The sequence below is a fragment of the Platalea leucorodia genome (assembly GCF_965183815.1).
Source record: "Platalea leucorodia genome assembly, chromosome: 5".
NCBI lineage: Eukaryota > Metazoa > Chordata > Aves > Pelecaniformes > Threskiornithidae > Platalea > Platalea leucorodia.
The window spans coordinates 88,126,600-88,152,766 of NC_138827.1; the positions used below are offsets into that span (position 1 = coordinate 88,126,600).

At 40.7% G+C, this 26,167-nt stretch overlaps 1 protein-coding gene across 4 annotated transcripts in view; it reads left to right on the forward strand.

Moving 5' to 3' along the window:
• Nucleotides 1–3,357: 3,357 nt before the first annotated feature.
• PTPN4 (protein tyrosine phosphatase non-receptor type 4) overlaps nucleotides 3,358–26,167 on the forward strand; it is a 124,196-nt gene continuing 101,386 nt past the window's right edge. For all 4 annotated transcript variants that reach the window (XM_082311993.1, XM_082311991.1, XM_082311992.1 and 1 more), the window contains exon 1: nucleotides 3,358–4,069. The gene's annotated coding sequence lies outside the window, so the exon portion shown is untranslated. The remainder of the gene's footprint in view (nucleotides 4,070–26,167) is intronic.

Below are 26,167 nucleotides of genomic sequence, written 5' to 3' on the forward strand. Positions count from 1 at the left end.
ATTTCTCTCACATAAATTATCACAGCTTGGTTGGCAGGTCTTGCGTGAGTAATAAGGCTGTTGGCACAAACACACACCACAGATCTATTAAGTAAAGGAGAAGCTTTTGTTTGTTCATATGTTTATACGAGAGCTGTGAGGTTTAACTTGTATGAAATGGTTTAAGATACTGGTGTTTTACTAGCAGGACATTACGAATCATGAGATAATGTATCCTCCCCACAATGCATCAGCGGCAGTACAGATAAATCCCCATGCACCGGTGTGAAAATTAAGCTCTTGCTCTGTGAAGTATCTACGCAAAAGGCAGCTTTCGTTGCTTATATGCGCAGGCAGACTGTAGCCGAAAACTTGCTCTTGTATAAAAGAGCCGCTACTGAAAGAGAAGTGAGCTGAATGCACTTTTTACATATGAAAGGAATGTGTTCTCTTTTGAGTAAATAATGACAGAGTCACATTTCAGTTCGCTTTCTCTCTTTCTTTCATAATTTGGGGAAGTGATCCGTCAGGGTATATAACACACAACTCAGAAACCAGAATTCTGCCAGGGAAGTTCTCTGCTGAGCTCCACGTTCTAAGGTCTGAGCAAAGTCTGCGTGCAAATGTCCTGCAGTGCAGTTTTGCTCCACTGATGTAAGAGCGTGAGCTGGAGAAGTTTGTCTCAATATCGATTTTTTAAAACATTTAGCGCTCTTGCAATGTAGGCCTGACCTGAAGTACTCTGCACACGGTGGGAACCTTCCACTGCCTTTATTTAGGGCTTTGAATCAAGCCTTCTGTAAACAGTGAACTATAGGAATAGTAACGTATTGCAAGGAAATAACTCTGGAACGTCCAGCCCTTCGTATCTGTATGTGTCACCGATTTTGCGTGAGATTAGCGAAACATATCCTTTCATAACAGCTTAAGGTTACACTTGCCAAACAAATGTTGTGTAGTTCTACAGTCACATTGAGTTTGGATTGCTTCTCTATTACATGCTCAGTATAAAGCAATGTATTAATTATTGTTATTCTCAAATTGAACATAACTGTATGCTTGACATAAACCAGGCACAAGCGAAGAAAACTACAGGAAAATGTGAGAGGCAGACTTTGAAGCTTATGTGCAAATGGATTAAAACGTATCTATGCAATTTGTGAATAAATTTGCCATGATCTGAAAGAGAATTATCGGGAAACTCTGCAGCTAAGGATCCCTTTAATGCGCAGAAGAACGTATCTTGCCCGCTGCTCAAGAGGCTGGCCGTAGTTCAGAAATGCAGAATGCAGTTACGGGGTGTCTCTAGATGCACTGCGATCGGTTTGTCAGCATAACTGTGTAAATGCTCAAGAAGAGCTGGAGCAACGTGGACACAAGAAGGAATGGCATTACTGACGCTGTGTGTGTTATTTTGGGGCTTTATGAAATCATCAGCCTAGGAGGTGTTCAATCCAGGAGAAACAGTCACATTTCAAACTTTGTCATCTTATTTATAAACTTCCATTAATAACGTTTAAATAGCAGCAATTTCGGAGTGTTTTCTAGTCATAATCATTAAAAAAGTCTATTATTTAAAAGTGCTCCAGAGATTGTGCATTATCTGAAATTCCTCCTTGACTGCCTTCCCCAAATTCAGTCTTCCGTCCCCTCATTCAACTTGGTCCGGAAAGAAGATGAGGCAACTGGAGAATCCTGTGTGTCCTAATACTCAGGAAAAGGGAGAGGAGGCTGAAAGAGCTTAGATTACTTAGCCTAGTAAAATGAAGGGAGTATGACTGCTTTCTAAAAAATAATCGGGGGTAAACACTGCTAGGAGGGAAGGGCTATTTAAGCAAAAGAACAAAATTGGCACAAGAACAATTTACGCTGGAAATGTACAGGAGGTTTCCAAACATCAAAAGAGTGAGATTTTAGAAAGCTTCCCAATTAGAAGAGTACTTGCAAACTCCCTTAGTATTATTCTGCGTCTTGCAATGGTTAGGAATTGTGAAATCCAAGAACTCATTCCCAACTATTCTATGTGTCTGTTACTTGGTAAAGGGCTCTTCGTGAGAGGTTATAGACAGTAAAGACACTTTTAACCAAACCCTTTCACACACAGTATAAATACGTGAAAGCACCGAGTTGTGTTCAACCAAGTCGTCCAGAGCCAGCCTTCCCATGGGCCACATACGAACATCGTGATGCGGCCAAGAGGCACAATACACCTCATACCTTGGAGAACTCTGGCAAGGACTACGGGGCTGAAATGACCCTCAGGACGTTTGCAGGGTGAGGCTGGGCGGACACGTGGCCAAGACCGAGGGTTACCCCATCAAGATGGCCCCATTCCCCCTCTCTGGCAGAGTTCCTCCGGCGGCACAGGCTTTGACCGCCTGGCAGCCCTGGTGTCAGTGCAAACTTGCTGCTGTTTAAGCGACACTGCCCTGGCCTGGCAGTTGCACTTGAACTACTCGCAAGCCCCATGAAGTGGAGAGGCACCAGCGAGCTGCACGATGCTGAAGCACGTTATTGCTACTGTTGGGGTGAGCAGTAGGTCACCACCCTTGCTAAATGCATCCCTCAGCTCTGCTTTCTCGTTACACGGCTGTGTCCCTGCCAGCCCTTGGGGCCCGGGATGCTGCCCCACTGCGTCCCCGGGCCTGCGCCCCAGGGGGGTCCGACGCAGCGCACCCCGACGGGAGGGTCCCCAGGCTGCAGCTGAGGGCGCAGGGGCTTCGCCTCTCCCGCGTCAGAGGCTCTAGCCCAGACGGTCGGGCAGGCTGCGGTTCACCCCGCCTTTCCACAGCCCCGCGCCTGAAGGGCGGCATCCCCGTTCCCCCCGGGCCTCGCTGCCCGCCGCCACGCCAGAGGCCCGAGGGGCTGCCTGCGCGGACAGCGGTGTTTCGGGTTAACGTCCCGCCGCGACAGCGGGGGCCAGACCAGCCCGGGGCTGCCACCGCCACAACTCCCCTCAGGAACGACCGCTCCCCCGAGCAAGAGGAGAGCGGCGTGAGGCGGCTGCCACCGCGGAGGGCCCACCAGCTCAGCGCACAGGGGCTCACAAACCGGCGCTGCAGCCGTGACTGACGGCTCAGGTGGCCAATCAACGCCCACAGACGGAGGTGGAGCACCGCCCCCTTGATTGATGGTAGGCCAACCCAATCACGCCGCGGGATGGACTCTCAGCCCTGCCTTCTCTCTTTTACGGGCAAGCAGCGGGGCCAATCCCAAGGGGAGGACACTGCCCACTTCCCTTTCGGCTCTCGCGAGTTTTCCCGGGCTGGCGCCCGTCTCCCGCCGCCCGCCCGCCCCCGGGTGACTGCGCAGCCGCCATGTTGGTTGCTATGCTGCCAGTGCTGCCCGCATGAGGCGGGAGGGCGGCTGTGAGGGGCGGAGGCTGCTGGCCCTCCCACCTTCTCCCGCACAGGCGCTCGCTCACTCGCTCCTTCACCGGCGGGGAGGGTGCCTCTGCAGAGCCCCGCCGCCTCTCCCCTCCCCGGTCCCCTCTGCCTCCCGGCCGGGGCTGCGCGCCAGGCAACTGCCGGTGTGTGCGAGGCGGCGCCGTGCCCCGTGAGGGGGAGCCCCGGCCCGCGCGGCGCCCGCCCTGCCCTGCCTGCCTGCGCCCCGGCTCCCGCCTCGCCGCCCCCTCCGGCCGGTGGCTGTGAGGAGAGGAGGGGAAGGAGAGGCCGGAGGAGGGGGTCCGTCGCCTCCCCCCGCCGGGCTTCCCCGTCCCTTCCTCCCCCGGCTCTTCCCCCTCCCGGTCCCTCGGCCCAGCCGCCGCAGTACGATGTGGTCCTCGCCGCTGCGGCTGGGCGCGGGGCGGCTGCTGCGGCTGCTGTCGCTGCTCCCGAGGCTGCGGCTCGGGCGGTCGCTGCGGGGGAACTGAAGGCGGCGAGCGGCGCGCCCGCTTCCCGCCCGCGGGGGTGCGGTGCGGTGCTGCGCGGCGTTGCGCGGCGCTGCGCGCGTGCCCGAGCGTCTGCGGCGCGTGCCCGTGCGCGCGCGCGGGGGGTCGCGGGGCGGCAGCGGCGAGCGCAGCCCCCGCGCCTCTTCCCTCCGCCGTCCCCGCTCCCCGCTCCATCTGGAAGGACGTGGCTCTTATATGAAGGTAAGGCGGCCGCCGCGGCCCGCGGGTCTCCGTGCCGGGGGGCAGAGGGGCGGCGGCGGGGGGGGCTGCGCGCCGCATTCCTGTGCTGTGACACCCCCCCCTCCCTCCTCCGCCGGCTGTGGGGGCCGAGGGGCCGCCGCTCCCCCCGCCTCAGCCCCGCTCCCCCTCAGCCCCGCTCCCCCTCAGCCCCGCTCCCCCTCAGCCCCGCTCCCCCTCCCCGCAACTTCGCGCACAGGTCGCCGCTGGCGGAGAGCGGCTCTGCCGAGAGCCCCTTTCTTTTGGTGGAGGGGGCCTGCTGTTCTGTTGCCCCTTCTGTTCACCCCCCGCCGAAAAGAAAGGAGATCCAGCCCCGCTCTGGCGAAGGGGCTCGGGGGGGGCTGTGGAACCGACCGCCGGCCCGCGGAGAGGGCTCGTAAACAGCCTGCGGGGGGACGAGCGGCGGGGGCAGGTCGGGGGCGGTTTGGGGTCTGCAAAATGTGGTGAACTCAGCTGAACGCCTGAAACGGATTATTTTTTTTTTTTTTAAGTATGCTTAATATGAAACTTTGCGTTCCTGTGCTTTCTAGGCACATGTGCACGTTGCCCTGGTTATGAGCAGGGAAAATGGGTTTGCGTGCTGTCGTTGCATTCCTCTGGTACATTTTTAGTATCTCCCTGGAGCAGAAGGCTTGTATAATCGCGTGTGTCTATATGCGACAGAGGCTTTCGGTGTACCTGGTGATGGGTTAACTCGTGTATACTGTTGCAGCACCAGCTGGAAGAGGAATAACGTCTCTTTCATTTCAACAACCTCCAAGAGCTAGTTGCTAAAACTAGGTAGCTGCCAGTGTAGGTGAAATGTTCCCACCACTTGCCTGTTCAAAGAATATATGTCGTTCAGATGTAAAATAGACGTGAATGAACTTTGTGTTGCTACTTACACCCTTCCAGGACTTCAATGTGGCCAAGCTGTTACCATTTTTTTTAACTATGAGATAGAAAATATTTATGTGATTTGTGTATTACACAAGTGCTAATGGGTCTCCGCTGAAGAATAATTGTTAGACTACAGTATGCACATACATTTTTCTCACCCACGGGGCATTTCTCTTGCCATGAGCTAAACTCTGTGTTGAATGGTAAGGGGGTTTTGTGAGTGCACGTTTCCCTGCTTGTTACTGGCGAGTAACTGCCCTGTAATGTTGGGAGCCACTGGTGCGTTCGCACACATGCAGACATTTATGAGCTCATCACATTGTAAATGTGTGTTGCGGGAATACAAGAATGAGATTAGAATTGGTAAAACTGTTTTCTGATTAGATATGTATATTGTAGGAAAGTTTTCCAGTTCATTGCCTAAACATAAAATATTCAGTATCGTAATCTTATGGATGCCATTTTCTTGACAATGGATTTCTTGCTTCACTGACCTAAAAAGTTGTTTTTACATATTGGCGTGACTCTGGCTTGCACCATGTTGATAAAATATGATTCAGTGTGATAAGCTTACAGATGTATGTCTATACATTTCCCAGGCATGTTTATGCTTTATAAACTCAGAAAAGTAACTGTTGGTCTGATTTTTTTGAGATAATTTTGTTGTCATTACAGTCTTTGTGTATTTTTAGATTATGTTTGTGTTTTTATTTGTAGTTTTTTAAGTTAGATTAAACATTGAAGTACAAATGTATTTTCCTCAAAAGCAGAAGTGTATTAATATTGTACCTTTTGGTACATTTTCCTTATGTTTGCAGTTAAGTTTGTTTGGAATCAGGTTCACCTACTTAGGGTTTAGTTTGACGTTTATTTCTTGTTCAGAAAATCTTCCATGAAATGTATTGTTTGTTGCCATGCTTTACAATTCTGTTGTCCTGCTAACGTCTAATTTAGGTTGTACGTAGCAGTATTGATTGAACACCGTTGCTAAAAATGCTTTCAGGGTTGGGTATACTTACAGTGTAGCAGCAGGGAAGTTAAGCCTATACTGTTTTTCTGTGACTAGAATTAATTTATTATTAGCAGCCACATTTGTAAAAGGTGAATAAAAGCAAAATACTATCATCTTAGAAGTAATGCTAATTGCTCTGTGGAGTGGATGAGCTCTCAATTAATGAACACAGTTCATGTAGTACTATTTACATGTCATTGCCATTAGCGTATTTGGAATATATGGTAAGTTAATACCCAGGGTACGTCATTTTGGCTCTGATCCTGCAGTGACCCCTGTTTGGGCAGAGGGATCCACCTCCACAAAACTCGCTGCAGGAACTGGAGCTCAAACATTCATTCCATAGACACTAGGCCGATGTTTATCATGAGCATTTGCTGCCTGTGAATGTTTTGTATGTTTTGTTGTTAACCTTTGTGTTTGTGTGGCTTGTCATAGGCTTCTGCATGTGCAAAGAGCTGCAGCGTTGGTGCCCAGAGTAACAGCGTTGTACGATAGTGTGTGACGTGATTATTTTGTGGAAAAAAGTTTGTTGTGTTTTTTTTCTTTTTTTTTTTTTTTTTTTATTGCTTCCTTATGGTAACTTAGCACTGCTGAAAGGTCTTGATCAGTGTTTGGGGGTTCTACCTCTCTAGGATCTTATCATCCTTGATGGGTTATTTTATGAATGTATTGGTAAAATGTACATGGAAGTTTTGTGCATTGCTTTATGCTCGCGTATAAAAAATGGAATGCATACTCTACAAGCATGTTCTGGAGAACTGAGTGGAAGTTACAAGTTTGAATGTACTGGAGGGGAAGATACTCAGGATGGTTCACTTAGTCCCATAAGCTAACCTGTATGGGGGAAACAAAGACAGAATGACTGGCTTGGGGCAGTTTAGACCTTTGGACCAGGTAAATGGGTTGGGTTAAGTGTCTTCTGAAAATTATGGTGGATTAAAAATTATGTTTTAACTTTTCAGCTGATCAAAACTTAATTAAAACAAATAGTAGGCATGCACATGCTTTTTTGTTGTTGAAGTCAATGTTAGATTATTCTTCTTAAATTGATAAATAGCACGTTTCTGTGGTCTGTCTTCTTAGGTCTTCATACTAGCATTAGTTAGATCCTGTGATCCATCGTGATTCTGCCTTGTCCCCCCCCCCAGTTTGGGTTTGAATTTGTTACAAGATCACATGAATCCCGTGCCTTCACATCCTGTTTTTGTGTCACCTCACTTCCATTCTCACCAATTATAAAAATGGTCAAACAAGAGAATCTTTCAGCAGATGGTCGACAGTGCTTTTTTTCTTTCTTTTTTTTTTTTTTTTAAGTACCACACTTTCACTCTGGTGCTGTCACTTTTCATAAAACGGCCAGGCAAAATTGTCATGGGTTTTATTGTGCTCCAGCCTAAACAACTGTAAAAATGGTTTGTGCGTGCATATAATATGGGATTGTTTGTAGTGGAAAGAAGGAACAGTGAAGGTGGAAGAAAAAGGGGAGGGGAGAATGGCCTGAGCAGGAGACAAAACCAAAAGAGCTGAACAGAGGCCTGGTAATACAACAGCAGGTCTTTGCCGTCTGGGCCAGCTGTTCATCTATGCTTGTTTGGGAACAGAGGCTGTTTTTCCTTGAGGACTTGTAATCCACTGAATTAGCACAAAAATAGCTTTAAAGGCTTTCAAAAGCCCACATAATTTCTAAAACTTTGCAATGTTCTAGAAGTTTTCTCTGACATGTCATAGAATTACGTTTCTGCAGGTACATATTCAAAATCTCCATTCTTATTTTTTTGGAGAGTTTCAGAATTATTAGAAAACTATTGCTATTTGTCACTTACAAAACAAATTACTTCAAGTTTACAGCAGTTAATGCATTCACAGAAGTTTTATTGACATGCCAACATATGAGAATTAGATGTCCAGATGTAGGTTACAAGAGTGTGGTCTTTTTATGATGATCTGTGCTACAGCATACTGAAGTCTGTGCTGATTGTATGCATGGTGTCCCAGTATATGCTACAGAATGTTACAGCTGATAGTCACATAGTTACTCAGGTAGATCAGATGAGCATAACTAGATAAATTTTTGTTCGAAATGTGAGAATCGAACTAACTCTCCTTTCTCAGCTTATGCACCTTCAAAAAAGACTTGGTAGGGTGATGCAATTAGACCTCTCTTGGCACACTTCTTTGTCTCACTCTGCAATTACTTCTTGGACAAGTTATAAGGCAACTGTTGGATGATAAATGCAATTCCATTTGCGTTGTTTATGAGATACTGCCATCTCCACGGTTATATGAGGAAGGGGGAAATGGCTAATCTCCATTTTAAAACAAACAGTCTTTTAATTATGAGTGCTTATGATCTGCAATGAAGAATGCTCTGGGAAATACTTTCACTGATTGGGGAATGAAGCACAGTTGCCACTTAGGAGTTTTCAGGCCATCCGTAAGATTTAAGAGGAAAAAAATGATAATCCACTTCCTATGGCGTGTGTGTTCTTACATTGCCTTTCTGGCCATTCCTTATCTTCTGCAGGGTAACTAGCTGAGAGAATAATGACTGAATTATTCTGCATGACCAAAAGCCCAAATCTTCGAATGAAAATCAAATGTAGTGCTGCTAGAGATTAACATTTTCATACTTGGATTTTTTTTAATTAGAATGGTGTAGATTAGATTGAAGGAGGATGTATTCAGTTCTCTTATCAACCTGGGATTTATACTTTAAATTAAAAATCGCTAAATATCTGGTATTAAATGCTGAAAACCTTGTTCTAATTGGTGCTTTTTGGGGGATGGTGTTCCAGTCTGGAGGCCTTAGTTGCATGTAATTTTGCTATTTTGTTTGATAGTTTTCATAAACTAATTAAAAAATGCATTTAAATGTAAGCTCTCTTTTGATGTTTGTTAGGAGTAACAATAGAAATTGATTTGGTTTTATGCTGTTAACTGTGTTTGGGTTAAACAAATGATCCTCACTTATTTTATCTCTAAAAGGATATTAACTTTTAAGACAGTTGAGTGTACTTCAGCTTTTCTGGAGTCCTTTGGCCAGTTTATTGCATTTGTGTACCAACATCTCTCTGCCCTACAAAAATAAAACCACCAACCAAACCCCCAAACAATGTTCTGTGTCTGTTGCAGAAGACAGAAATGAGAAACAAATTATATCAGTACTGCAGTGAAACTAAGTGTCTATCGAGTGCCATGAAAGTTATATAAAAAATGTTTTCTCAGATGAGAAAATTATTCTTAGATAAGTCTTACCATTTTTTCAGTTTGTTTTTTTAATGGCATCAGTCGGGTTTAAAACCAGAAATTGAAACTGTATCTGCAGCAGAAAGCTCTCCATGTAAACCAAAGCAGCAGCTGGTAAAAGAGAAGAGCCTGCTGTGGCTCCTTTGTCTGAGAGATGTGCTAACATACTTTGTCTTGGAGGAAGGTTAACAAGCAAGATTCCTGTGTTTTCCTTTTGCAGTGATTCAAGCAAGTGGATTTGATGCACTGAAAAGCTGTGCTTTTAAGAGAAGAGATTCAAGTGTGACATACCAGAAACTTGTGCTCCCTCTTGTCTGTGCCAATAAAGATGCAATGAATAGAAATAGAAATGTTGTTAATTCCTCTGTCCTTTAGGTAGGGAAATGACCACCTTTTCAATAAGAGCACATGGAAATATACCAGTCAGTGGAAGAACAGTTATTGCTATTAATGCTCTCTGAACTCACAGGTTAGCACAGTTTTGTTTGGATGAACAGATAATTTCTTGATGATGCTTTGCCTTATATTTTCCTAAGCCACGTCAAATAGTTGTAAGTTGAGAAGCATGTTCATTGTAACTTAAAGCTCTTACCATAACTGATTTGAACAACAAGATAATCCAAAATGGGATCCATTTCTCACGGGACAGAAAAAGACAGTTCCCAGATCTTACAACTGTGATTCAGTGCCTTTGCTTCAAAAAAAAAAAACCAAACCAAACCAAAACAAAAACATTTAGGAGGAAAATCACATAGTAAAGCTGTGGATTTGTTTTTTCTTTGGTTCCCCCCCCCCCCCCCCCCCCCCCCCCCCCCCCCGCCCCGTCAGTGAATTCAGAAGTATTTGGGGGGAAGAAACCAAAACCTGCAGTCTTTCAATAAAAAATTGGCTTTGGAGAGAGTTAAAATTAACATATGTCACTTTACATTTGTCTGTCTCAATACTTGCAACAAGCTTTTAGTGTCATCTGAAAAAGTAGAGAGACATATTTTTGTCTTTTGATGTGTGAACAGGGTTAAAGATGACCAGCGCTGATGACCAGTGCTGAGTTGCGTTGTAAGTTGTTTTTTCCCTTACAGATTGTGTATGTGCACTGCATATGCCAGCTTTGTATTGTCTCTCTAAACTGCATACAGCCTTAGTACTGTTCTTAGAATGTTTTACTGAGTTTATATAGTGCCCCTGTTTACAAAAGATGCACGTCAGGAGAAGGGACGTGTATCAATTAGTTTGAATTCTTAAAAATAAAATATTATAGAACTTGGCATTTGAGTTTTAAATCACTGTGGCCAGTAACCTCCAAACTGTGATCTGCTATTAAGACCTCCCTTGGAAGAGATTCTTGGCGTTTTCTGGGAAGCAGGCTGCTGTTATGATTGATGCCACAGTCTGTTTTTAGTACTTAAGTGCAAATGAGGCTATGGGTGAGTCTTGGGAATCCTAATCTGCAAGTAATTCCCCACTTACTATGTTTTAGGCTTGTGTGTTGACTCTGTAAGAAGACAGTGCATCCTGTTAGCTCATCTGAATGCACCTGCTTTCCGTGGAGCTGATCTCTTTAAATCTAATGTTTGGAAGGACCTTTCCAGATGTAATACCTATGAAAAAGGGATTTGAAAGATTAAAATGTGGCTGCCTCTTTAAAACTGAAAGGTTGTATCACCTTTGTCTAAGTCTGGATGGAGAAGGGGGGAAAACAGCTGCCCTGCAGTGATTATAAAAGGTTTAAGGTCTTGGAAAGCATAATTAAAAAGGAAAGGTGAATATGTTTTTTTGTTTAATATCAGCAAATCTCACGACCTCATGGGAACCTTCTGCTGAAGTAACTGTGGTACACAGAACCACAGGATGGGGAAACTGAAATACAGAAGTAGCATTACAATAGAACAAATAGATCAGTCGGCTACATTATGGGGTCATACATTCAAATTATTTGAATATTTTTTTGGCCCACTTGTTTTCTGTAAGCTTGAATTAGACTACTGATTTAGATGTTTCATTATAGGGTTTCTAGTCATGCTTCTAGTGTCTCTTCTCAAGTTCACTGTGTGCAACTAGGTAAGGAGGGACAGAACATTAATGGCAGTAAGAGTTTTTAACTTTTTTTACTTTTTTTTAACCCTTTACTAATGAATATTTTGCTTCTATTTTCATTTTATGATACATTAAAATACACCATATAAGTCAAATTCATAAACCACTCAGTTTGGAAGTGGCTTGAACTTTTTAAACCTTCAGATATTCACATTCAGGACTAAGGAAATAATTTCATTATGGAGATATTTGGAAAACTTACTATGTTTTGCTTTGCTTTCCTGTGTGGTGTGATCATACAATTTTTTTGGCATCTTCACTTAATAGATTTGCTATTCTTTAGAGACTTAAGGCATTGGTGATACTGTCTTTTCCCTTACCTCCTGGTATAGATTTGAGTCCTTTGTTCTACAGCTCTTAGATCTGCTGGGGGAAGTGACTTGGTGCGAGTGTGTCTGGGGAGGGGCAGAATGCTGTGGATGCTCTCTGGGTTCTTCTTGTAAAGCTGTTTTTGACTTTTCACAGTCCCTGTGCTTGCAGAAAGTGGATTATTTTCAAATTTTGCAATAGTTGAGTAAATTTTATTGAACTGAATAATAGACTTAATAAATATATAAATTAAAATAATTCTGCTTTCAAAAACATGCCACTTAAAAGGCTGATCAGGATACAATACGAAAATGAGCCATGGTTAACCACTAAGGATATATACAGTTACACTTAGAACAGGATTTCTCTGTAGAAGACTAGAAAATAGACTGAAAATTAACATCTGACAAAAAGTCCTTTAAGAGGAAATTCCTACAGGACAACTTCATTCTTGAGATTAATTAAATGAAAGATTAGAAATTCTCTAGATAGCTGTAAGCTATTTAATAAAACTGAAGTAAGCAATTAAAAGACTCAGTTGTAGTTACCAGCAGAGGCATTGCCTCCTTTTTATGATCCTTGTGCTGCCCCCCCTCCCCGTTACATATGTTCTCCCTCTTTTTACAGGAAAGCTACATGTGTAGCCCATTAATGCTAGATGTTTTCTGCAGAATGATTTTCATAAGAAGCATCCCTCTCTGAATAAGGGTGATGTAGATAATAACTTCTTTGGCATTGAAAACACATACACAGTTCTGAGAAAACAGAAATACAAGTGCTTTGTAGGAATTATACTAATGAAATGTATGTGAGAGAGTAGCTTGAAAGAGAAACCTGATTAACATCTGAAACTTCAGCTAACATTTAGCCATCTTTGAATGGAACTTACGTTGCCAGTAAAGCTACTTTGTCAAATCTCTGGTTTCTATTTCTAAGTTACATTGATGTAAGCATTTTTCAATCCACCCCTTTGCAGTATATTTTTTTTCCTATATCTTCCAGACAAACAGATTAATTCTAACTGTTCTAGGAAATGGTTGTAGTTAACTCTGGTATCTGCAAGCGGTATTTTCCACTTAAGTCTTTGATATTCATGCTGAATATATTTTGCATTCTGCTGCACCTGGTGTGCTGTGACAATTGTGTGTGCTTTGGCAGTTGTGTACAATAAGCTGGGATGTGTTATATCACCAGAGATCTATTCCTTGTCTGAGGGCAGTGTGTGATGGCAGATCACATCATCATGTTAGGGAGAAAAATGTGTAACTGCAAATTGGCACTAGATTCCCCAAAACTGAAGTAGTTGCCATAGTTCAGCAGAATGACTGTGCTATGAGTAAATGGGAAAATAGAAAAAAATTAATCTGTATGTGTACCAAGTAGTGCTATTATAATAGTTTTAAGTTGCTTCAAAATAAGTTCCTGACTACTTAAATTGTTAAAGAGAAGAGCACTCTATGATGAGATTTTTTTTTTTGGAAGTGTTCATTGCTTTCCACTCTAAGTTTATGAGAAAACAGACGTGGTCTTCAATGAAAATAAAGATAGGCTGATGCAGAAGTTCTGAAGGTAAACTTCTTAATGCTATTATTTTTCTGCTGTAAACAGAAAGCCACATTCTAAAAATCTGCTTTCTAGACTTAAATGACTACAATTAGTACTCAGAAAAAGCCACAGTGAAACTTTTTCTTCTGGCAATGTATAAATATCCTTATTTTCATAACATTTAACATTAAAACATAATCCATTGTCAGACTTTAAAGGAACACTCTAAAGAGGAAGAGATGCCTTTCCTAGTGGCCATTTATTCTATTTATAATAATTCTTTGTGTCTGAGTAAAAACTACAAAAAAAAAAAGTTGACTAATTACTAAGATAAATCAGCATTATTTTTGTTGTAGCTTCCAAAGCATGGAAATGGACTTGAAGCCCTCTTTGCTATGTACAATTAATAGAAAACAAATCGTGCTGTGAAAGCCTAACATTTCTGAAGCTGAGGTAGGATTCCTTGTCCCATAACAAACTCATCGCCTTACAGGGTTGGTGGGATATCCAGTTACCTTGCAAATGCTTTAAAGTGTATTAAGAATGGCATAAAAATGAATGAATGCTTATGAAAGAGGGTGTTAGGAACCCAGATCTCAAGGCTTCAATGCGCTTCCAGCACTTGCAGAGAATGTTTTATAATATATGTATTCCTAATAACTATATTAATTAATGTGGCCTAAAATCAGTAGGGGATTAGCTTTTCAGGAGTGTGCTTAGTGTCCTTAATATAATTAACATATATTGTACACTTCAGGTATATCTGTACACATGCTAAATAAAATATCTTTATATTGGTGTATAGTGGCCAAAAGGATGGAGTGATAACATTTTAAAATTCTGTAACAATAAAACCATATTTTACTATAGAACATATTTGAAGAGTATCCCAAGAGTTTTTGAAATAATATTAGAGAAGCAAGTAACATTGTTCATGCTTCCTCTTCAGGAGTGATAGGGAATTGTATTTTGTATATTGTTTTTTTATTAGACTTAATCATTTCTGCCAAAGAGTGTTGTACATGCTTGCACTTCAAAAAAATGTTGAAATGTTCTGTTGACTTTTTGAAACTTTTTTTGGCAATGCTAGGCTTTCCATTTATTTTGTCCCTTGTTTAACAGTTTTTGTGTGTGTTTTCAAAAGCACTTCCATTCACCATTCAAGGAATTCAATAGAATTCTAATAGGAACTGCACATAAATAACTACAGAAATCAATGCTTCAATTCAGCCGAGAGTTTTTTGTGGCTTCAAAAGCCAAAAGAGCATTTATTATTAGAAACATACAATTGACTTTTCTTGTATTATCATTTTGCATAGTGATTTGGTTTTTACCACCACAACAAGATGTTTGACAGTTTCATTTGAAAATGATGTATTTACATTCAGCGTTCCAAAACAGTGTAATTTTTATCTTTTCTGTGAAGCTCTATTCATGTTAATTTGCATGTTCAGCTCTGTGCAAAGATTGTCAGTGAAATATTCACTGGTGGATTTCTCCTCAAAGGTCAACCAAATGTTAAGCATGGTCTCCTGTTCCTGTATTGTAATGAAAATATAAAAGAAATCTTTAAAGAGTGGAGTTACTGGGTTAATTTTTTTCTATTCAACTCATACAATGTACAGCACATCCTCTCCTCAAAAATGCTCAATTTCCTGAGTGTAGCAACCTCAGAAGTAACCAGCCTCCGACAGCACGGGGTTGTCTTGGAAGCCCTTTCAGCCTTTAATATTCTCATTACACCTCAGGCCATGTAACCTGCAACAGTCCTTTTGATCCTGAAGTTTTTAGGTGGGTTATAGAAAGAGAGATGATCTCGAAGGAGGCTGTTTGAGTACACTATAGAAGCTTTAGAAAATTGATACTGCTTTTCTTTTGAAACAGTCCGAAGATGATGTGATGTGAAATACAGCACTCCATGTTCAGTAGTGCATGCTGCCTTGTAAATGGACCTTTTGAGTGCTGTGGCTTCTGGGCAGCTCTTGCTTGCAGTTTCTGTCAGGTGATAGTACAGTGTTATCACCTTGGGTGGAAAGCAGATCCAGAAGGAAACAGTGTTTTGTTCTGGTTGTCAGGAGGGTACTCATAGACTAGTGAATTTTTCTGCATTAATATTTTGTTTTTCACTGTTGCTGATAGTTTGAAAAACAAGGTCAAGTTACCAGCAGGGGCTTTTAGATGGCAATAGCCTTCCCCCACCCTCTGTCTCCGAATTCCTGCTCACTAGCCAGTCTGGTTCTGCGTGAGGAGGATGAGGTGTCATTAGGAACTGCTTTGTGGAATTTCATCTTGTGAACCAACTGGCACTGAGACTTGCCACCCACCCCTCCATTTACCTTGAGATGCAGACCAGCAGTCCCATCCTCATCTACTTTGTTGCATGAGCAGGTGCTGGTGGTGGATGCATGTTTTGGTACTTGAGAAACAATTCAGCTAGCTGGAGAGGTGGGGAAGCATGGCCTGTCTTTAGTCCTTCTCTCCTAACATTTGGAGTGGAAAGACTGCGCAGGTGAAACTTACACTGCACCTTGAAGAGAGGTTTTAATGGTGATGAGGGGAAAGAGAGGCAAGGTAGAGCATGGGGAAGAGCAAGAGTAGTCACACAGTGTCATAACTGCAGTTCCATTAGTGTTCAGTGTTGCTGTCACTTGCAATTATATGCATTTAGGATTTGAGTGCTGTCATGGTGTTATCTTAAAAAAATGGTAAAGGAAGTGAAGTCAGACCTTCTGTTGGTTCCTCAAAGTTCTTCCCCATTTCCTTTTACCACTTCTGTCTAATTCAGATTGCATTTGAGTCAGCTGCTTTCATCTTGACACTTATGTCATTCAAGCATCCACAAAGTTAGTATGCTAATGTCTGCGTTTCAACTGACTGATAGGTACACCAAAACCTATCTTACTTTTGTCACTGCAACATGAAGCTTCTTTTAATTTTCCCTGGCTGTTCAGCATTTACAGAAACAAGATAATGGAATGTTGCTGGCACAATTGGCAAGCCTAATGTCTGAAGTTTATTAAACACCATTTTCTTCCTGAAACACGCTCTGGCTCTTCCTCTGTTCTTGTAGGTGCTTGGTATTTAACTGGTATATAAGCTGGAGTGGAGTAAATAATAATGGACATCTAAAAATGATAGATTTGGTAAGGAAACTTTGTTCTGTTAAGGGGCAAAAAAGGCCTGTTACATTTGTCTGAAAGCAAGTGTTCCTCTGTATTTTTAGGTTTGTGGGTCTTCTGCTTCTTTATGAAACCCAGCTTATGGCAGTAAACAAGACAAACCAGACCCCTCATGTTTTTCTTGAAACCATTGTGGGTATTATCTGTCCCCTCTTGCACTGCTGCTTTTATGTAGCTAATCCCAAATGTATCAGTGGAAAGGAGAAAAACATTTGTAATTTTTTTTGAATGCAGGAAGGAAAAACAGAAGAGAAAACAAACAGACAAGAAAGATGGGGAAGATTGGGGAAAGAAACAGTCTTCCCACCTCTTGCAAGTAGTTGCTAGAAAACCTGAAGCATGGAGGTATTAAAATATATTATTGATGTGGAGCAACAAAAATTTTATTGCTCGATACAACACAGTGTTTCATAGCTCCACCCTATAATGTAATCCCTTTTATTGAATGTTGTTTTGAACTGGTTGAGGTTCTTTATACCCTGTTCGTAGAACAGGTGGTTAGAAATTTATCTCAGAGACAAAAATATAGTCCTAAATTTGGAATAAATTCTTCCCTGACCACGTTATTTACTCTATTTTGTACTCATCATTCCTTTTCCAGAAGTGCTTTCTTCTCCTCCCTGGGCAGTGTGTCTGTGAGAGTGTTGCTCTCCTCTATATCATTAAAAAAAAAAAAAATCTAATATCTAAGTGGTGTTACCTTTTAAGCTTCTTAATAAACATTCCATCAGCTATATATGGAGAAAAAACTGTGTTTCAAAGTGCTTGAAAACTATAATACATCAAATTTTTGCAATCTCAGGTGAAGCAATCTGAATTCTTTCTGTTGTATCATTATTGTGCTTTTTCAGGTATTTCATTTTGGTACTGCTCGGTGCTTGAACAGTCTCTTGACTCTTAATTGTTCAATGTCTTTTTTTGGAAGCTTAAAAATGAATCCATTTGAGCTTTTGCAATACGGAGCAGCATGAGAGAAGACCTTCAGCTATCCCGTGGGCCGTGCGCCTGACTAAGCATCCTCATAGGAGGAATTCCCTGTCTACAACAGCATGACATAGTCAGTTTATGTTTGTATCTTATGACCTACTAAAAATACTCTCCTTCCTTCCCACTTACCTTCTATGATCCTCTTCTGCAGAACTGGTGTATAACCACTTTGTATTCAATTTCTGTATTTTTGCAGTGGATTATGCCTGCTTGATAGAGTATAGAAATTGTCCAAACTTATAAAAGAAATGTATGTTTTCAGAAATCAGTTTTCTAACGAAATTTTTATGAATATATGTTGTTCTTATGTTCTGAAGACACTAATGACACTTTAAGAATTTTATTCCCCTAAATTTACACTTGTGTTACTGGTAATGAAGTAGATTTTATCTAAATTTCAGTAAATAACTGGATACAGTGCCCATGGGGGGTTGTGAAAACTACTGGGGTTAGCAGAGAAAGCATAAATTGGATCAGGAGCTGACCAAAGAGAAGACTGCAAGTGGCTATACTGTAAGAGCAACTAACAGGATGGAGACAGATTGTTAGTCATGCTCTTCAAAAATCAGTTTTCAAATTAATCCTGTCTCATTAATTAATAACCTCAGTGCAAGAATTATGTCTCTTCTTATTAAAAACTGTAGATAACACAGAGTTCAGAAAATTTTTTTAGTATTTCAGAGGACTGGCTTATCCTGTAAGGAAAAGAAGATAAACTCATAGATTTGAGTACTAAAAAAATCTATACAATTTAATAATACAAACCCAAGTATTTAACACATAAGAACACTTCTTTGGTTTTAGGAATCATGAATTTGGAAGTAGGAGAGGAATTTGGGAATGCTGACAGTAATGTAAGTAACAGCTCCCAATATGAAGCACGAGCAAGGCTAACCCACCAAACACTTATCAGTGGTTCACTGTCAGAGCAGAATGTACCGAACAGTTCCCACACCCGGTTGGCATTGCCTAATGCTTTTTATTACTAACTTGGATAACAGAAGAGAATTGGGGATAGCATATCTGAAGTTTCACCCACAGCACCAACTAGGGGTGACTGCGAATATGTTGGAGAAAAAGTTTCAATGCAGAATTTTTACACTTTTTTTGTAAACTTGTCAAGGTAAAGTAGGGTCGAATTCATTACTGTCTGTAGAACATAGTGTGGTTTTTAAAATGTATTTAGAAAGCTATTTTCTAAGAAATGTATCAATATTTTAAAAGTTTAGGCAGTTTCTCTTGCACAATTGTTTTCCAGACTTTCTTCAATTTTTGTATGAGAATACACCTGGAAACAAATAGCTTTCTTTGAGAGTTTTGAAATGTCTTAGTTTTTAAAAGGAATTACATAAATTGGATTCCAATTTGGAAGACACATTTACAATTTTAATATTAGAAACTTAGCTTTAACAGTAATCTATAGTATAGGTAGATATCCTGATTTACTGAGCTTATGGCAACAAACTGAAATAATGGCCTCTTACTTCAGGAGATTTGTACTGAAATCAGCTGAGGTCATAAGATAAATTCTAGTTCTGTCCCCATTTCTCTGAAAAAGAATGCTGCCACTCAGTGCTCTATTAGGACAGACAAAAGGCTGATCAACAGGAACATCTGGATCCGACTGTCAAATGGCCTAGTGTGGCAATACAACTAATTGCAGCTCGCTCTCAATGTTTGTGTCCTAGTTCAGATTTACAGCATTTGCAATAACATTGTCAGTCTGTTATGACTTTTTTTTTAATGTTTGGAAAAAAATAGGAAGGGGAAAAAAAAATTTGTTTTTGAGCAATTGATGTAATTTTAATAATTGTGAGGAGTAGATAATGGCCTTTAAAGGCTTTAATACATCTACTCCGTGGACTGGTCTAAACAATTTTTTCAATGCCAACAATGTGCCAAGGTGAGCTGATCATGTGTGTTTTAAACCTTAAGGATGTTTGGAATGCTTTTGATGGTTTGTATGTCTATATGTTGTGTATACCAACAGGATTTCTCATTAAGTGTTGTGCATTTTAGTTAAATGCTGAATTGCCTTTCCTTTAGGATTTCTGTTCCTGCTTGTGTTCAGTCTTATCTGAGCTTACTTGGATCAGATCTATTACAATATAAAAAAATGTACAGGATTTGTCTATATAGGAATTTCTTGTAAAATAAAGTTCTGTTAACAAGTAGAGTTGTCATTTCAAACCTGTTCTTGCAGATGTTCTTATTCCCTATTGAGTGTCTAATTGACTTTTGGTTGAATTCTCTTCTGAAGTGAAATAAAGGCAGCCTTACTGTTGAATAAATGGGTGATGTTTTGGATTATGTTAGGGAAGGAAAGAAGAAAAGAGACAAAAAAAAAAAAAAGTGTTAGATTTTTAATAAACTGGATTGAAACCTGAACATCTGAAGTGATTTGTCGTGAGCTTTTGGAGGAGGCATCTTTTTATTTTTTCTTTCTTGAGGAAAAAGATTTCGTGGAGTCTTTTATGCGTCTTAAATGTCTTAACTATCAAAATACATGGAAGCAAAAAATATCGATATGTATGGAACATAAAATTAGAACAGGTAAGAAGTGAATATATTTCATGTGATAGTTAAATTTTACATGACTTGGGCTCCGAAGTACTTAGAGCAGATCTGAAAAGTGAATTTAAAGTACTATTTCAATGTCAATCTCTGCATTTGTTTTGGAAAGAAAACCTAGGTTTCTAAATCAGTTAAATAGTTTTGAAGAGTTCATTTGGCATCTGAAAGGCATCTTACAACTTGTAACCTAAAGCTAACTAAGCTGTCTAATAGGTGCAGCTAAAAATATATAGGGATCTTAATACTTCTCCTTTCCCTATTCCCAATTAAACATTGGCTACTGTGTATAAATATTTTTCTTCTGTAGCAATGACTGTTCCAAGACCTACACCGATGCCTGGTGTAGTCATTTTCCAGAAGAGGTTAACTCAGCCACACATAGCTAAGTCTACGTCCCCTCAACTCTTCTCATTGACTACAGCAGTAATGCATCCCTTGAGCACCGTAAACCCTCTGAAGCAAGGTTCTCTATGGCTATGCAGATTCCCAAGCATATTATTAGTGGAATGATTCTAAATGTTATTAATACTTCACCTTTTCAGAGGAATGTATACATTCACTGAGATCATTAGAGCTGTGTTCATACATCAGAACCTTTCTGAACAGTAGTGTTGATAGGTTAAATCTTTCACTTACAAAGGTTTTGTCCGTTATGGTTGAGAAGAGAAACTTAGGAGCATGTGTGCAGGTCATGCAGCTCCCCAAACCTGTAGGGAGCCTGCAGCGGTTCCTAGAGGCAGATTGTTTCATCCATTTTAATTGCCTTTGCCTTTCTAATTCCAGTGCCACCATCTCAGTACTTCTCATGATCTCCTGCTATAGTCGGGGTGGGTGGCCATTGCTGATGTTGGCTGATTGGTTTTTAACTAGCGTGGTGCAGCAGAAGCCATTGCGTGGAGAAGTCAAGATCTGCGATGCTGCATTCAAATAACTGTTAGAAACAGCTGATAATGACAAAAGTTTGGAAGAGAAGGAGCAGATCCTGCTTCTGCTTCTTTTCTGCTTTACCCACAATTGGGCATCGGTACAGGTCTTTGGAGTCCATCCCTGTACAGCTACATGGTAGTTTCAGGTAGGAGAAGATGTATCATCAAGCAGCTGCATAATCAACTTAGCCTGGCCTACCCCATCTCCTATGGCCTGAGCTTTATACCAATTAGATGTACTGGCTCGAAACTCTTCGTAGCAGAACATCTTTAATCTCTCTTGTATTTTCATACATCAGAATATCACGCTTTGCAAAAGCGACAATGATTATTTTCTATATGCTTTTATCTATTTGGACTCGGACATCTGCAGGATAAGAAAAAATGATTGTGAATTAAAAGTCTAGACTCCAGCAATATTCTGACAAATAGTAAAACTGAACATGCAATAAGAAACTTAAGTGAAAGTTTCTGCTGGAGAGACTAATTGTAGAAAAGTGTATCAGCACCAATTACAACAGGCAGTCTATCTTTCTGGAAAGGTCTGCCAAAGTCATTGATGAAGATAAAATCCAGTCTTTACTAAGCTGCTTTGTGTGATTGTGTGCCAAAGATGATATGCTAAAGGGAGCATAGACTTTATGCCAAGTTCTGTGGGATTTAAGGACTCTTGTTAAGTAGAGGAAATTTTTTCTTTGAGTTGCATAAATTAATCTTTCTTCTAACAATTTATCTTTTGTTTATGTATTACTGTTCCTTGTTCATTTGTGCTGTCATCTTCCCGCCCCGTGCACTAGTTACTTTTCATACCACGGGGAGAAAAATTCTGCATCAAAAGGACTGGCACAGCCCGCGCTCTAGGTAAGAACCTGAGTGCCGTGTTCGTACGTTTAAGTGTTCATCCTGACAGCAGTGAATAACATGGAGAAGTATAAGATGCAGGTCCTGTATACAGTGAACCTTCATTGCTGTAGCCACACACGAACTGGTTGTAAATCAGTTCCCTGGTTTTGTTTGGTTTTAACATGTCGGTACTGAAGGCTATAACTTCTATTCTGTAGAAGACGTAACTATTTTTAAATGTTCATGGTAAACCTAAAAGCATTTCTAGTGTCTTTCAGGCAATGAAGTACTGGACTGAAAAAGGAAGCCACTAGTGTGTTATCTTTTAAATAGAGTGCATTGTATAAGCTTTAGTGTTCATTTTCATAGCAAAAGAAAGAACAAGCATAAATTTGAAATTGTGAGGATCATGTTGTTAATACATATGGCATGTAACTATTATAAAAGACCTTATTCTAATGCCAGTACCTGATAAGAACAGCAAGAGATGTATGACCAGTGTGGGCTGCTGCCACTGACTCACTGTGTAATGACAGGCAAATTACTCAGTTTTCTGCATCTCGTTCTACTCCTTTATAAATGAGAAATATTGTTTCCCAGTAAAACTCTTTGAGATCCTTGGATAAAAGGAGATTTTTTTTTTTTTTTGTACGCCTACAGAGTGTATAAATTTGAAGTGAGAAAGTGCAGCAAATACCAGGTTCTATGCAAGTCCTTTACCAGTACAGACATAGTACGATGAGTCTTGCTGCTCATTATGGGTTGTGTTAAAGCACCTTGCACTCCTGAAGTGCTTCCTGAAGACCTCTGTAAAGCTCAGGCAAAAAGAGGGGTTTAGGTCAGACTTGGCACTTGAGTCTGTGTTCTGTTCAAGCCTTTTTATAGTTAAGTACAGCTTCAATAAAACTTCTCTGCCGTGTGCATTGGTAACTACCATTCCATTTTCTTTGATACACCAGACACTGTACCACCTTCGGATGAAATGGTACAGGGAGGCTTTTAGAGCAGTTTTCTGTCAGTCTCCATCACGTCTTTCACATTATGTCTTTGGCTGTTTTATCACTGAATTTTCATAATGTTTTGGGAAACTTGACCTTTCCAGAATTGTCTGTATTAACACTGTAGTCTTAATCTTTCCCCTGGCACCTCCTGAAACAAAATACAAATTAACGATTCAGACACCACAAAGCAAATCACATGCCACTTGTTTCTTCCCAACTGTTCTTCATTGTCATTGTTTGCTGTATTGTATGCAAGTCCTTGTGTATTCTGTGGTTAAAGGGACCTAAATAATGCAGGAGATTTTAAGGGGGGTCAGTAGCAGATAAGTAGAGAAATGGTGCAACAATTTCAGGTATATACAGAAGACAATTTGGATAAACATAAAAAGAATGCCATTATTTTAGCATTGGCATGTGGAAGTTAACTTAGGTTTGATATATGGTTTGGTTTTTAATAAATTCAGACTTATTTTGTGATAGTCTGTAAATAGCTGTGGAAGTGGTGGAGGGTACATGAAATTTCTGCTCTCTGGTGCTTCAAGGAAGAATATGCTGTTGTCTCTTTTTGTAAATGATTGCCCCTCTGTTTTTGTATCTTTATCTCCTTCCATTCCATTTATCATCATTCTTTATCCCTTTTTAATTTGCTGACTTCCTTAGACGTTTTCGTCACAAGAAGTGCCTGTTGTAGCTTCATCATTAAAAAAAAGACAAAATTTCATCCCATCAATTACTCTAGCTATCCACCCCATTTTATCCGGTTGTGTTCTGCCCCAAATTCAGTAAACACACAATCTAAAACTTCAGTTTTGAATTTTTCTTTACATTTTTCCCCACCTTTTCACCATTTTCCACTCTTTTATTCTTCTCTTGAAATTGATTTTACCAAAAATGAATGATCTTCACTTGGCTGGGTGCTAATACCTTTACTCGGTTTTCCTTGTTTTGACCATGAAAGCAGCAGCTTCCCCGCTTCGTGGCCACCTGCAGTCCTGCTTGTGCTGCTGTAGTGCTTATGCTGCTGCACAGTGAACCGTATTGGGGAATTGGTCTGACTGAAAAATAACTTTGCCAAAATTGTGTTGCTTCTTAATTCCCCACTCTGGTTTACCATATGGCTGTACAAATGGCTATGTCAGCAGTAGGGAGAGGATGATGCAAGGCTGGAAACGAGTGGCCAGACTCAGGAGTGGGTCAGGAATGCTGCGTTAGCTAGTGGTGCCAGGTTATGTCAAAATAAAGAGTTCATCAGAATAAGGTCTAATTGTCTCTGACGTGATCACATCGTACTTCTGGAAATCCTGATCTCTGCTGCTTTTTTTCCTTAACCTCTTTCCCTCTCCCCTTTATTGTTTAACATATTTTCCAAAGCTGATTGTTCATCTCTCTCTTACTGTAAGTGGTCAATAACATCAGTAGAAGCCTCCATTTCTCAGTGTGCACAGGAGGTGGAGCCTGTCATCCTCAGGACATGTTGAAAACCTCCTATTTAAATCATTTGGGTGGTCATCGTTAGTGAAACCCGTACCATCATTTGGAAATACCTGTTATATAACTGTGATAAGGTTTAGACTGATAAGCTGCTGGAGCTGGATATGTGTAAGTTTCAAAATAATTATTTCAATCAGTAGCTTTCCAAGGCAGTGCAGTATGATACCTGTTTAGTAGGAAAGTTTAAAGACTTAAGCCATTTTGGTAGCATCATTGGCAACAAAAAAAGGTGTAATAAAACCTTACCTGCTTTCATAGTGTCTTTCCAGCAGGGACTGGATACCTTCACAACAAATAATTTTGTTTTTCATGTCCCTGAAATCACACGGCGCTCTTTGTCTGTAACCAAATGCACTAAATAATTCCACCCTTTTCCTTAGTCTACAGAGATGCACTTTCATTAGTCTGTAATCAGGTTATTAATAGCAGCATGAAAGTGCTTGTGGGTTTTTTTGGGGAGTGGGGGGTGGAAAGGGTGGTTTGTTTTACTCTACAGATATTAAACTGATTCTGAAATGGTGAAATATACATCTGAATTTAAGTTACCTGCAAAGCTGGGCATTTTCAAATCTGAGCCTAGGTTAAGGCCCACAAAGAATATGAATTCACATCTAAATGCAATTCTGCATACTCCCACAGTGCTGGGTAAATAGATGTTCTGGCTCGATCCAAATCTGTATGTAATGGTGCATCTGCATGCGTTTAAGTCCCAAAATGTTTCAGCTAACCTAAGAATATCTCTTTGTTGTTCTTAAAAAAAATCATGTAAATTTTGTTCCCTCTATTCCTTTATTTACTTGGAAAAAAGTAACAGAAAAAGTGCATTGTTTAACAGTGTGATACACACCATTGAGACAGTTTCTGCAGCTCGGCTTTGCTATTCAGCTATGTACGTCCTGTCAGAAAGCAATGATATTAATTACCCTCTGGTCAATCATATGAGCTGTAGTTCATTGTGTTGTCCTTGCCTTCTTTCTGGCTATCATAATCCTGATTATTGACTTTCAAAATTTCCATTTGTTTCTAGGACAAAAGGATCAATTTTTGGTTCTTTCAAAGATCAAACCACGAAGTAAAACAAAAATCTGAGAGTGATGCACCGAAACAAACATGAGCTTGCTCACGCTACAGATGATCATTCAGTATTAGGGTTTTTTTTCAGTAAATAGGTAATTTTCCAAACTTTAATACCAGGTTTTGATGCACTGCCCTGATGAAGGTGAACTGTTGAATTCCAATAACTCCAAATCAGAAATGGAAACCAGACTGTTCTATGGCATGTAAAATGTAAATAAATATGACTTTTTGTGGGTTTATGTCCCATGATCTCTGCACCTTCTCCCAAAATATCCTAAGGCCTTATGATGTGTGCACTTGGGGATCTGATGCCCATGTTATAAGCATGGGAGCTCATGCTCAGATGAGCTCATGCTCATCTGATGCCCATGTTATAAGCACTCCTCCACCTGAGAGCTCTTACCGTTGCCTTCCTCCTATTTTCTGTAGTCGTATAATGTCTTTTAGCCTGTATCTGTTCTGTACTGCTGGTACCTGCCGATAATGTGGATCCTACCGCCTGCTCTTTTCCGTAAGCCCTTGAAGGCTGTTCTCTTTTCCCTACTGAAAGGAAGGCATGATCTTCATTCAGGAGTTATTCTTGGATTCCTGAGGTAATATTTTTATTGAATTGCTGCCCGTGGAGATAGTGGTTGTGTTCTTTTTACCTAAATGTTTCTGTCAAATAGTCAGTTTTCTATTTCTCCCCTGTTGCTGTCCCTAGATTTTATGTACTTGCCATAGATGTCGTATTTTCATCTCTAAGCATTCTGAAAACAGGCATTTAAATAAAGGCTCTCTGATCTCCCTTAACTCTGATATAGTTATTCTGGAAAGTGATTTTGTATTCTCTTAAATTCTCTATCAATCATATTCAATAGGAAACTGAAAGGAACTTCTTAGTGAAGCCAACAAAA